A 13,411-nucleotide genomic window follows, 5' to 3' on the forward strand; every position below is an offset into this window, starting at 1 on the left:
CGGAGATTCTTCCAGGGTGCCTAAGTTGCACCCCACTCTCGCTCTGTCCCCTTCAACTAGGTGCAGGGACCTGGGGAGGCGCGCGAGGACCGACCGGTCACCGCTACAATTACCTCATCGACTCAGCTCCCCGCCCCTTTCCCAAACCTGGAAGAACTGTCCCCTCAGGCCCTAGCCTCCCCTTCCGCTCCCCGCCCCCCGATTCCAATTCAGTCTTGGGGAAACGCGCCCGCCTGCCGAGGGCCGCCGAGCCCGGGCCGCGCGCACCGAAGGGTTAAGGGTGCGGGCCGGCCGCTCGCCGTGCGCTTGCCGGGCTCCGAGCCGCTCGCCCCGCCGCCCGCTGGAGGGTGCCCCCCCCACACCCCGCCCCGTCGGATCCTTGAGCTGCGGCGGCGGCAGCCAACTGCTCCATATTTGGCTTCTATTACACATTTACATACTGGAGCGAGCGAGCGAGCGCGAGAGAGCGCGAGGGAGGGAGGGCTGAGGGAGGAGGGAGGGGAGGGGAAGGGAGTGGGGGGAGGAGGAGGAGAGAGCAGAGTATACCGCAGACATCATTTCTACTACAGTGGCGGAGCCGTACAGGACCTGTTTCACTGCAGGGGGATCCAAAACAAGCCCCTTGGAGCAGCAGCCAGAGCTACAGCAGCCGCAAGACACTGTTTCTCTCCCTCTGCCCCCCCTTCCCCACGCCACCCCAGATCCATTTACACTTTACAGTAAGTGGCGATTTTTTTTCTCCTGATTCTGTCTCTCCCCCTCCCCCAACCCCTTCTCCCCTGATTTAGATTAAGATTCCCCCTACCCCCGCTCTCCTGAGATGGGCCAAAGCAACAACCAGCAAACAAACCCCAAACCCCCAAAGGCAGCACGGAAAACATCTTGAAGAGGAGCGAAGGAAATCGACGCGGCGTGTTGTGTTGTTTGTGTGTGTGTGCGTGTACATACAACCTTCCCCGGCTTCAGCCTCCCCGGCCGACACCCCGCTCTGGGCGCAGGGATGGCCGGCAGGGGGACTGCGGGGTACCAGGTGGGCGCCCGCCGGGCGAGGGGGCGCGCCCGGGCTGGGGGCGCGGGCGGGAGAGCGGCGGCGGCGCCCCGCTTGGGCGGCTGCTGGTCTGGCCGCGAATGCGGAGAGTCATGTCCTCCTCCCTGGAGGTGGGGTAAAGGGAGGCGGCGGCGGCTGGGGTCGCGCTGCCCGCTCCTATCGCCGACCCCTCCCCACCCATCTTCCCAAAGAGGGCGGTGGGAGCGAGCGGGTCAGAAGGAGGGCTAGGCTGCCCCGCGGGTGGCGCCCGGCCTCGGTGCCCCGGGGCGGGGGTCTTCTCGCGGAGGCCGGCATCGCCGGGCGTGCGGCCGTGGACCGGGAGGGGTCAGCGCCCGCAGGGGAGCGGGACTCTGCGCGCGGCCGGGCGCAGGCAGAGGGAGCGCGAGGAGTGCGGAGGGATGGGCGCGGGGTCGCGGGTGCTGGGAGCACGGCCGGAGTGGCAGTGGCGGCCCTGTTGGTACGGCCGCTTCCTGATCCTGTGCAGCCGCCGCGCCGCCCGGAGCCGGGAGCCGGTGAGCACCCCAGCCCGGGCCGGCGCCCCCGCCTGCGCCGGCGGCAGGAGCAGAGGAGCGGCGTCAGGCGCTGCCCTGCCAGCGCCGGGAGTGAACGGCTGCGCGGCTGCTGGGAGGGTGAATGAAGCCAGGAGGAGGGGTAGGAGGAGGCGGCGGTGGAGGCGCTGCGGGGATTGGGATGCGCCCTGGAGCCCCGCTGCTTGTTCTCTGGGCCCGGCCGGAGACGCTGCCACTCCTGCGGCCGCCGCCGCCTCCTACGTGGTCCCAGCGCTGCGCGCAGGCCGGCCCCGCAGGGGGCAGGGAAGGGGCCGGACGGGCGGAGCGAGAGGTGAGGCGGTGGCGGAGCGCGGCGGGAGTGTGAGTGACTGAGCGCGCGTGTGTGTGCGCGCGGGGGGGGGGGGGGGTCGGCAGGGGCCGTCGCCATGGGGAGGGGGCCCTCTGAGGCCACTTGGCTGACTGCAGCGCCCAACCCCTCAGCACCCACTCCCCACCCCCGCCGCCCTCAGGCCGGCAGCCCGAACTCCGTGGCTTGTGCTTTCATTTTATTTCAGACCACGTAGGGGGCTGACTGGAAGGATGAAACAATCCAGGTTTTTTAGGGAGATTGAGAGAGAACCTTGGTTGGGGGTGGCAGTAGGGTGGTGGTGGAGATCCTGCCGGAAAACAAAACAAAACAAACAAACAAACAAAATCAGTTTCTAAGGACTCTGGGGTTCGGTTCAAGCCCGTGTGGCGGTTCTGTTTTGTTTTGCTTTCTTAGTATATAATCCTACAGATAAGAGGGTAATATAAATACTTCGGAAGATTGGGAAATTGCTGAAGAGTAGTAAGGGCAAGAAAAAAAAAAAAAAAAGCCAGTCGGAAGCTGGTTATATAATGCTCGATGTGGCTAACGAGAACGGCAAGCTATTTTTATTTTGTTTACCGTATGCTGTGCAGTAGGGACTCCTCCAAACTGGTTCTGTCCCCGAAGAGATTCTTAGCTTCCCTGTGAGATCCACAGGATACAGTTAGCAAAATTAGAAGACCCCATTACACCCACAGAATCAAAACTAATGCCTTGGAGTGGCATACTCCCTGCACATCCTGTCGTGCATGCACGGGAATGTGTGTATGCAAATAAGTTCTCCTTTGGCAATCTAGTAATCACAGCTCAATGACATTTGTGTTTTATAATGCAGGGTGTTCTTAATATTTAAACATCATCGTTACATATACTCAGCAGAGGGTAGTTGCTTGATGGTTATTTTTAGGCTCAGCTAGTTACTTTTCAACATTGTCAGCTAAGCCATTTCTGTTTGGGTTTCTGAGGAACCTTGCAGTTCCTAGAAGCCCCTGTTAAAGCCCACCCTGTGGTTTATTTGGTGGGCGAAGGAAGCTTGATACTTGAGCTTTTTTTTTGGAATGAATCCTATGCCTGGGGAAACCACCATAGAGGAGGATGAGAAAATCCTGCACAAGTACTCTTGGAAAGGGATTGCACCATAAAGGCTAATGTTGTAGCATTTAATCTCCTTTGACTGCCCTCTAACTGCATGCATCAGTCAGTATTTTAACAGCTCCACAGACAAATGGGCTTAAATGTGCCCTTCTGCATAAAGCAGAAGTTGAAGTCTCCCCTGAACCTCCTGCCTGCCTGTCTTTCTCTTCTTGTAGATATGGTCAGTGGTGTAGGTTTTCGGTGCACTTACTCCAACCCGGATCACTCATGTAATTAGATCAGGCTGCCATGGCAACAGGCAGTGTTCCTTGTCCATTCAGGTGAGTTTGTTTTTTGCCTGGTCTATTCCAAGTGTGTTAATGCACAGTATTTGTGCTGCCCAAGTCAGACGAGAGACTTCACTATTTCAATTGCGTCGTCTTTCAGTCATTTGGTCGGGAGACACTGAATGAGTCTTCTCCATACTCTTATAAAGGAGACCAACAAGCTGTTCTTACTGGGTGCGGTATGTAAATGCCTCTCCCAGACAGTGAAAGGAGCCCTACAATCCTGCTGGTGTTTATTGTGAACAGATCAACAAGTATTTGGTACTTGTTAGAAACCTTTCAGAGCTGACTAAAGCAACATTTCTTTTGCCTTCTGGTGCCATTGGCTTTGCAGAACTTAACCCTTTCAAGTGTGAAAGTGATTATCCCTTAGAATCTAAGTTGCCAGTAGTCATGAGTGGTTTTCTAAAGGATTTATTCAGTGGAAGCAATTTATTTGAGAAGGCTATCCCCATTGTCACATTTTAAAACTTTACAGCCATCATAATGGCAAAAAATGGGGCTGACAGTAGGCAGCCATTCTGAATGTATTCATTCTTCATGTGCATCTTTTGGCAGTGATCTTTAATCTGCAGTAGTAAGTTAAAAGGTTTCTGTCTCAGGAAAGAGATGATATAGGTCTGTAGCTGGTAGACTGATAATGTGTGGTGCTTTTGCACAATAAACTTCTGCTCTATTTTTGGGATATAATTTAATGAGCATTTAATAATTTAGAGAGCAGCAGTCTACTCTTTGCATTAGGGCACCACCATATTAAGCCTGTTAAGCAAAGAAAAAGAATAGTGTTAGAAAAAGAAAAGAAAATTAGCTTTGGTTGTGGAAGCTCGGTTACTCGTGCAATCCAAATAACCCTGATATTCGAAAGTAAAAGTAATTAAATCATGCCTTGATTTAATTGTGACCTTGCCAGTGTAGTTTTACAGCCCCCTAGCTAAATTGGTAAGTCCTTTTTTCTCTGGGGTCAGGATTGGGGATGGGCGTGGGGTTACCAGTTTCTACCAGTGAGTTTGTGTTTGGTAACTGGACTGTGGCCTGCTAAGATCAAGCGTTACAGTGGTTAAAAGTTGCAGTGGTTAAAAGTTGCAGTGGTTAAAATGTGCTACTGTTATTCCTAGGAGGTAAACAGATGGGAAGCAAGGATATAAAATAAAGCACGGAAGTATAAGTTTTACACAACACCTTGGAGGTCCCGGATGATAATTTGCAACTTACAGAAAATCATTTTCACTTACCCTAAAAATGTGAACATGTATTTTTGAGTGCACAAATTTGTGCTAAAATAAGGATGAAAAATGTACTTGACTGTGCAAGTTAATATTTTCCTCTCTGGATTTCGTTTCAAGAGGGTTTGGTAAACAGAAGTGATACTTCATCAGGAATATTATAAATCAGCTTCAGGGCTTCTGAGTTGTTTTTTACTAGGGAAAGATTCAAGAAAAACTCTTTAGCCATCAGATCATACATCAAATGCCTGTAGATGGCCCTACGTTTCAACATACCTTACTGAGTTGTCTGGGAGTCCTGAGAAAGGTCAGCCTTAAGAGAATATTAAAATGTTAGTGAACACATTTCTGTGACTCCTGTTTTTGTTGTCATTGCAGAGTTTGAGGACTCACATTCCTTTTGTATAATGTGCCTTTATTTTTTTTTCCATTCTGAAATGTCAAATGGATTTTACTTTGGCACTTAGCTTCCATGACAGTTTCTGATGACTAACACATTGTGACAACCAGCTCCTTTTGTTTCCTCTTAGAAGTTAGTCAATAAACCTACTTTACTAAAACCCTGAAATTAGGTAAATGTAGGAGTAAATGTTAATTCTTTAAACTATAGTTGTTTGAAAGTAATAACATAGTTTAGGTTCTGAAGAGCTTGAATACTTGCATATGTAACGTGACATAGTGCAGCAGAACAGAATAGCATTTCTAGGAGGGAGATAATTTTATTTCTATTGCTTTATGTTTTCAGAATAACTCAATAATTTGGATGATTGGTCTCTGTGAGAGATTTAGATATGTGCAGTTTAAGTGCTTCAAAAAACAGATTTCGTTCCCGGCATACTTTCAGTTATCAGAAGCAGGCCCTCCTTATTTTGTTAAAAGCATTGAAAATAGAAAATCATCTAAAAATCCCAATAGAGAGAATACTTTCTGTTTAAGGCATTACAGACAAGACTGCCCCCACCCTCTTTTTAAAATATGAGATTGGAAAGCAATTGAAATTATGCTGTTCAGATTTTAGATTCATTAAATTCAGTTTAATAAAATACTCATTCAAAAATTCTTTAAGAGATGATACAATAATGAGAATACCGAGTGCTGGTTTTAGAGACTATTTTTAAACATTGGCTGAAAGAGTTGTAATTGGATCAAGGTTTTAAAATATATATATAAATGCTTAAAATTGCAGGAGTAATAAAAAGATTTAGGTAGCTTGGGCCAGGTGGCTTAGTTGGTTAGAGTGCCGTCCTTGGTACACTAAGGTTGTGGGTTTGATCCCAGGTCAGGGCACATACAAGAATCAACAAATGAATGCACAGATAAATGGAACAACAAATCTATGGTTTTCTCTCTCTCTCTCTCCCTTCTTTATCTAAAATCAATCAGTCAATAAAATTTTTTTTAAAGATTTAGGTAAATAATCTTTCTTTGTGTAAACAGTTCTTTAAAATATTTTTCTCATTTCATAGTTTATACTTTTTTGTCTTTATCAGTGTATATATTTTATAATCCTTATAAATTTGAGCTTTTCAGACTAATGTACAATAAATTTTTGTACTACATATTACCATCGCAAATGTACTAAAACATATTTAGAACTGTTAACAAAAAAGCAGTGAATGTTCTATTTTCTTTGACATGTTTGATGTTAGCAGAAATGTTTCATTGATTTTTCTATACCTTTTAATGCATCCCATTTGTGGAGTAATGAAAATGCAATAATAATTGTCATAATGTAAGCAAAAATTGTATCCTACCTGAAAATTACTTCTCAGAAAATTCACTGTAATGTAATCAGAATTTGAGACTTAAGGGGCCAGAGGCTCTACTCCTTATGGTGTTTTGATTCAGGCTAAGAGGAACTCTTTTTTTTCCACTTAGGTGCTCTTTAACATGACATGTTTCGAGGGAGTCATATAGCAGAAGTGCTGACCTATAAGCATTTATGCTTCTAACATTCAAAGAAAGTGCATTTTTTTTGACACTCTGTATGGCAAATTTTCTTTGATTGCATCCTTAGTTTAGGCCTACTCTCTCCGAGGTATTTATGTTATCTCTTGTGTTTACATTATTTACACATTATCTACTCTTTATTGACTAGCACATCAATATTATTTAGGTCATCTTTCTTAGTAATCTTCTACTATTTATGGCATTGTGTTATGTTACTCTGCTGTGCTTTTTAAGTATTAAATATTCCATATTTAGTGTATATCTTGTACAAAACAGTATAGGTTATTTTCTTTTATATTGTTTGTATTATCTTGCAGTGAATACATCCTTCCTTGCTCTTCTTTTTGTGTGTCTTCCCTTTGATACAGCAAGTTAACTCTCTTAATTACTGTAGCTAGTGTAGCAATGCAAATACTTTTGAAATAAGTAGGCATACCAACGAGAGAGTAAATTAATATTTTACAGCATTTGCATCATGTTTGACTGTTCTGTGCACTTCAGCAGAGTAGGAGGAGACTGTAATTTGGACTCTATAAAACCTTATCTGCCAGGTGGTATGTAAATAGGATTGTGTGCACACACATCAATATACAGGCAAACACCCTCTCACCTGTTCGGCTCAGAAGGCAGGTGCTGCCTACAAATCCATGGTACCTGCAGCTTGTTCAAAAATGACTGTCCAGTATTCTGATGCTTCATTTGATGTTACTAGATAAAATCAAGACTCCTCCCCTTAAACAAGTACTGTGTAAGAGTAAATAGAATTTTGTGAGCGTCTATTTAATTTGGCCACTATTTAAAGTTGTAACTCAACAAGCTTTTTAGTAGAGGGATAGTGTCTTCAAAGATGTTATAGTCTAGAACAGTTTACCTTCTTTCTCTGTACTCACAGATTACACGTGGTTAAAACCAAGGACTAGAAATCGAACTTCTTTTGATTATCAGTCCCAGGCATGCAATAATAGATGCTTAAATAAATACTTGGCGAATGGATTAGTTAGAAGTAGAATACTCTGGCTACTATTCATTACTTTGAAAAGTGTTGGAAAGCAGTTGAAATTATTTTTCTTTCCAGCTGGGTTGTACTCTTAAAAATAGTGAGTGTGTGGGGATGAAAATAATCATGACTACTGAGATGTGTTGCCATGTACCCAAGGATAATTGGCTCACTTACCTGTTTACAGATTATTCACATTGGAGATCATATTCATAGCTCCAGAATAGTTTCTTCCTGACACCCAATATAATCATGGGCTTTCTCCTTCCTACTGTTACCTGGCATGGGCTTAGGAAGCCCAAACTAAATTTAAAATCAGCCTAAACAAATGTGCAGATCAGCTCCAGTAATCAAAGACTGGAAATCAGTCCAGCGATAAGTAGTTTGGGAATATTTAATAATAACTGTGCTACTGATTCTATATAATGTGGACAATGGGGAATTACAAATATTTAAAAATATGACTTTAATAAGTGGGGCTGAAAACTATGTCAGCAGGTCAAGTCCTCAACTTCTTCCATTTCTATGCATAGGTCTTTACCTCACAAAAACTACAAGCACCAAGCTCCCTGATGGAAAGGTATATGGAAGATTCATTCATCCTCTCTTTCATTCATCCTTTCACACATTCACTCATTCATCATACAGCAGAACATTTTTACTTAACCATGTGCAAGGCATTGTGGCAAAATGAAAACGAAATACATACACATTTAATAATGAACTACTTTAAAGTTTAGTGGAAAGTCTAGTGACTGTGTGCATACTTTTATAATACTTCCTGCATTTGATACTTTTTTTTTTTTATTCCATTAGACTGGTATGCTGATAACTGCTTTTTCATGATTGTCCTTTAAATTGCATGTTGATAGTAATATATGCCACATTAAAATTAGACTTTGGTTCAATTATTATTCAATCCATGTTCATTTTCACCTGATATTCTTATGATTACTAGCATGTGTTGATCAGATGATGGGTTAGAATTATTAGAGAAAAGAATCACAGTAGTTGGCTCAAATGGGGAGACCAAGCTCTTAATTTGATTGAGGGGATGACAATTTTGTGTGTTGGCCTCCCTCCGAGGCCCCGTTGAGTAAAACCAGACCTGCCTGTTGAGCTGGCTAGTATCTGTGTAATTCTCATGAAACAAAATGCCAATTTTGATGTTCTTAGGAGTGAAGATTTCAGTGCATAGATATTTTAAGAATTATTTTTTTAAATCAACTTGTTCTGTTTCTTTTTTTTTTTTTTTTTTATTTCCTCTCCTGCCCTCCTGAACCACTGTAGGAGCACCGTACAGCAAGTCACCAGGGTGGTCCATTCAAACTGCAGATTGGTTTGTCACCCTTGTACAGAAGTCTCCTCCTCCACGGCTGCTACAGGGAAGTGCATCACATATCAGGTGAGGGTTTTGCGATGCTCTCGAGTTCCCATCTGAGGATAAAGTCTGCCTGGAAAATCGCCTGCTAGCCACGCTGTAGCACTTTGTGGCCTGTTTAATATAATGGTCTCTGCAAGCCATTTTGTGTCGGAAATGGAGAAATTGCCAAGAGGGTTTTTTTAAAACTTGGGTTTACATATCTCTCTTTTTGGTTTCATTTATTTGGCTAATGAAGAAGTCAACATTTGACTTGGTGATGATCGATTATTAAGTGCTGGGCTTGAGCCTGGTCATTTTAATTGTCACCTTTATTCAATGCCGTGAGAGTGTTTTGCTACCAAGCAGTTATCTTAAAGTGCAGTTTTTATATTTTATGTTTTTTGTTGTAGAGGGACACATGGGCAAGGAGACCGAGGCCTGTTTGTTCAGTGGCAACCAGTATTTGTTGAATCTTGAATCTCTCTGTGTCTGTGTGGATTTTACAACTTCCTGATTTCCTCACATACAGTAAATTTTTCTGGCCTGGAAAGTCATGCAGACACAGGGTGTATGCAGGGTTGATGACTCATGGTTCTTTGTTGAAGAGAAGACAAGAGGATACTGCCTAAAGGAAGTCGGGAGAGATGGGAGTTAGACACAAGCTGGGGCAGTAGGGTTTGGGAACACTGGTATACGCAACCAAAGGCAGTTGTGAAATGATTCCCTCTATTTGCCTTGGGAGCGGGCCTGCTGGAAGCTGTGGAAATAGACTAGTTCAGAGGTTCCCAAGCCTGGCTGGGGGACAGAGTCACCTGGGAGCATAAAAAAATACAATTTGGGACTCAGCCTTAGACCTACTGAATTGAAATTAAGCTCAATTGTCTCTTGGAATCCTACTTATGTTCCACAGGTTTGGGAACTGTGAGATGTAAAGTCTACTTTTTACCAAATCTCACATATTAAAAAATGTGGCTTTTCAGCTGATTTGTTGCGAGGTGGATATTTGCTTTACCAAAATGTTCATCTTGAAAATGATTCACCAGTTTTCTTTAAATAAAGCGCTCCCTCTCTTTACCTAAGATCCAGCTTTTAAGTTACATATGAATTCCCTGGCATCTGAGATAAGATCATGGGGCTCTTGACCAGCCTGTCTGGATTCACCTCTAGAGCTGCGACTGTGACCTTGGGCCATTCCATAACCTTTTGATGCTTCAGTGTCTTTGTGTTGAAAGTGAATAATATTGGAACTTTCTCCTACAGCTGCTGTGAGGATGGAATGAAATAATATACACATACGGGGTAGGATATTGCCTGGCATATGGTTTGTGATCCATGAACATAAGCTTTCATTGTGATTGAGTACCATATATTGACAGGGTAATTTTAATATTCTTGTATTGTGATGGTTGCTCCCAGACTATACATGACCAGGAACAAGTAAATATACTGGTACCTTGGTCTTTGGAGAAACCCTGTAGACATTTGCAGCTCTGCAAAACAAATGAGACTTTTATTTGTTTTTCTGAATTTTGTGTTTGTCCAACTCTTATTGTGATAGATGCACGTGTATTGTTTTTATATTGTTGTAAGATGAACTGATGAGTTGCATTCATAAAATAAGTTATTTGTGATCTGAGTGAAAACAAGCAAAAACCTAAGTGACTGAAGTACTGTGCCCCAAGAAGGATAGCCAGAGAAGTCTATTAGGGTGGGGGCAGGGCAGAGGAGGGAGGAAGTTATCACAAACATTATATCCTTATGGAATTTGGAATTGGGGACTTTGCATTTTATGGCTGTGGGTTAGGGAGCTATTCTGTGAAAGGAAATAGAATAACCCTGGAGTTACATGCAAAGGTAAGCCTCTTAAGGTCTGTGTCAGCTGAATGGAAAACTGAGATGTCTCACTGCTACTTTATCTCTTAGGGGTGTTACCCATTGTAATAATTATATGCTAGGCAGAAAATCCTCACAAGTTAGTTTTTTGGGGGAAGTAGGTTAATTGAATATGTGGTTAATACATATGCAGTTTTTAAAAAGCCTGTGGTATTTGAAAGAATTTTATGGTGAAAATACAGGCATCATAAAGTCATATCTCTTGGTCAATATGTGCAAGCTTATTGAGATGAGACTAAGGTGTTTTTTTAAATTCTCACCCGAGGATTTTTTCATTTATCTTCAGATATAGTGGGAGGGAGGGAGGGAGGACGAGGGAGAGACAGAAAGAAAGAGAGAGAGAGAAAGAGAGAGAGAGAAAGAGAGAGAGAGAAAGAGAAACATTTATGTGAGAGAGACACATCAACTGGCTGCCCTCCTGTATGACCTCGGCCAGGGCCAGGGACGAATTGCAACCGAGGTACATGCCCTTGACCTGAATTGAACCCGAGACTCTTTGGCCTGAGGGCCAGTGCTCTAACCACTGAGCAAACCAGCAGGGTGATAGAGACCAAGGTTTTTCTAGTATAGTAAGCAAGTCTGAATGTCTTATGAATACTCGTATTGCATTACTGACCAAGTAGTGCAGAGTCACCTTGAATTTTAAGCAGCTGACATTTTCTGTGATTGCACTTAAAGGAAGCTAATAAGCATTATTTAAACATTTTGCATAAATAATGGCCTCGGTAGAGTCCTCACAATTGATGGCTAAACGTGGGCAGGGAAATGTCATTCATGTTGTACTCTTATATTTGTGAAAGTGTTTTTTTAAAGATATTGAAACTTAGATTACAATTATTCCTGGTTTAAGTTATTTTGTAAATAAGATAGGGTCATAGCACAGTTATGACCTAACTTGTTCACAGGCACTCTCTATGTAAAGAAATGATTCATTCATTTATTCACTGTGTGTTTTTCGAACTACTACATAGTGCTGTGGGAATGAAAGTGAGGAAGAGCCACCCCAAAGAGGCTATACTGTATGTATTCTTTGTGGTCAGGTTGGGGAAAGAAGAAATGCTTGGAAATAACTAAGACAGGGCAGAATGGGGTGGTTTATACTTACTGGGGTACGTTCTGACACAGAAGGAATTCAGAGGAATGATGCTGAGTAGGATGATGAGGAAAGACTGAGGAGGAGGGATCATTTGAGTTCAACCCTGAAGGCTGGTTAGCATTTCTGTGGGTAGAGATGGATAGAGCTGGAGGCAGACCATTGAAGTGGCTGGGCTAAGCCGGGAAGTGCGTGGTATATAACCGACAAGGCCATTTTGGCGGAAGCACAGGTGTTGGTGGACATCTGAGTTGCTGGAGTCCAGCAGACAGTAGAGGGTGTGGGAACAGAACTGCTGACAGGTCAGGTCTGGAGATAAATTTGGAGAAGTCATTGGCTTACAAGTGATCTTTGAAATTGGGCTTTGGGTTTTGTGTCTGGCAGCAAGTTTGACAGGCAGAGGGGATGACTGTACTTCGGGGATGACATCAGCTGGCGTAGAATGCCTAGAGAGAAGGTCAGAGGCAGCGGAGAGGAGCTGGAATGTCGGTGCAGCGCAGCCTTTGTGTGTGTCTTCTTTCAGACCTGGGGTGGAGGGAGGGAGGGTGGGTGGAGAGGTGGGGATGATGCATGGGTGGGTAACGGGGGTCTGCCTTAGAAGCTCGGGCACCTTGGAGACTCAGCTCAATGAAATCTTGTCGAAACCTTTATTCCTTTAAAACCTTTTAAAAAAAAATCAGAACTTGAGCTAATTTTAGCTAAACCTAATATGTGTGTGTATGAAAATGAATGCCGCTTTTGAAATTCAGTGCATGCAGTATCTCTCTTCATTTAAACAAATGATCCTTCTATTTTCCTCTAAACAGTTTCATTAAGAAGATTTTCAGTGAAGCCCTGTACACAGCAACAACAATTCCAGCATTTCCTTTGATCTTTCCCACCGTTGATTTATTCATCTCACGTGACCTGCGTAAATCACATCGTGCCACCTCCTTGACTCTGGAGCAGTTGTTCATTTTTGTGGCAATTCATTTACTGTACTTTGATAAATCACATTAATATGGACATGTTTTATAACTTTAGAGGTTTTTCTGGAGGCTTTATATGGACTCTTTTAGATGTGACACACACTAGGTATAGCTTTCTGAGCAGTTTGGCTTCCCATTTATACTTACAGGAAAAAAAAAAAAAAGAAATGTTGAATTAGTGAGCCTTGACTCTGGGGTGGGTGAAAGATCCTAAAACTACTGGGCTCAAAATGAGGGGGAGGCTGGAAATTATCTGGTTACATTGCTATTAGTGGGCAGTCTGCTTTAATATGGTTAGAGAGAATTTGAGGATTATTTAAGATTGTTTTTTTGAACTGAGTTGTTTAGATGTGCTGTCTTTATTCCACTAAACGTCTCAGAATGAGGCAGTGACTTACCACCTACCTTTCATAAAAGACAGGAAAGTTAGGATGGGAGTGAGAGGGATGGAGAAAACAATTCCAGGGACAGATCACTCTATCTGCAGATATTTAATAAGCATATGATATGTGAGAGGCTTTATGCCAAGTAGGCCCTAAAGGAAATTTAGAGATGATCAATAGTTCTCACTGTGTATTAATTTATTTAATCCTCACT

General features: G+C 43.5%; 1 protein-coding gene across 11 annotated transcripts in view; it reads left to right on the forward strand.

The window, feature by feature from the left end:
• The first annotated feature begins 541 nt into the window (after positions 1 to 541).
• The window catches only part of ATXN1 (ataxin 1), a 393,782-nt gene continuing 380,912 nt past the window's right edge, over positions 542 to 13,411 (forward strand). For 4 of the 11 annotated variants that reach the window (XR_004959025.1, XR_004959022.1, XR_004959024.1 and 1 more), the window contains exons 1-2: positions 542 to 719; positions 8,788 to 8,902. The gene's annotated coding sequence lies outside the window, so the exon portion shown is untranslated. Of the gene's footprint in view, positions 720 to 753; positions 1,031 to 3,216; positions 3,322 to 8,030; positions 8,078 to 8,787; positions 8,903 to 13,411 lie in introns of those variants that run through there. The other 7 variants (XR_004959029.1, XR_004959031.1, XR_004959030.1 and 4 more) reach the window with 4 other exon arrangements.

The sequence above is a fragment of the Molossus molossus genome, unplaced genomic scaffold (assembly GCF_014108415.1).
Source record: "Molossus molossus isolate mMolMol1 unplaced genomic scaffold, mMolMol1.p scaffold_m16_p_12, whole genome shotgun sequence".
NCBI classification, from domain to species: Eukaryota; Metazoa; Chordata; class Mammalia; order Chiroptera; family Molossidae; genus Molossus; species Molossus molossus.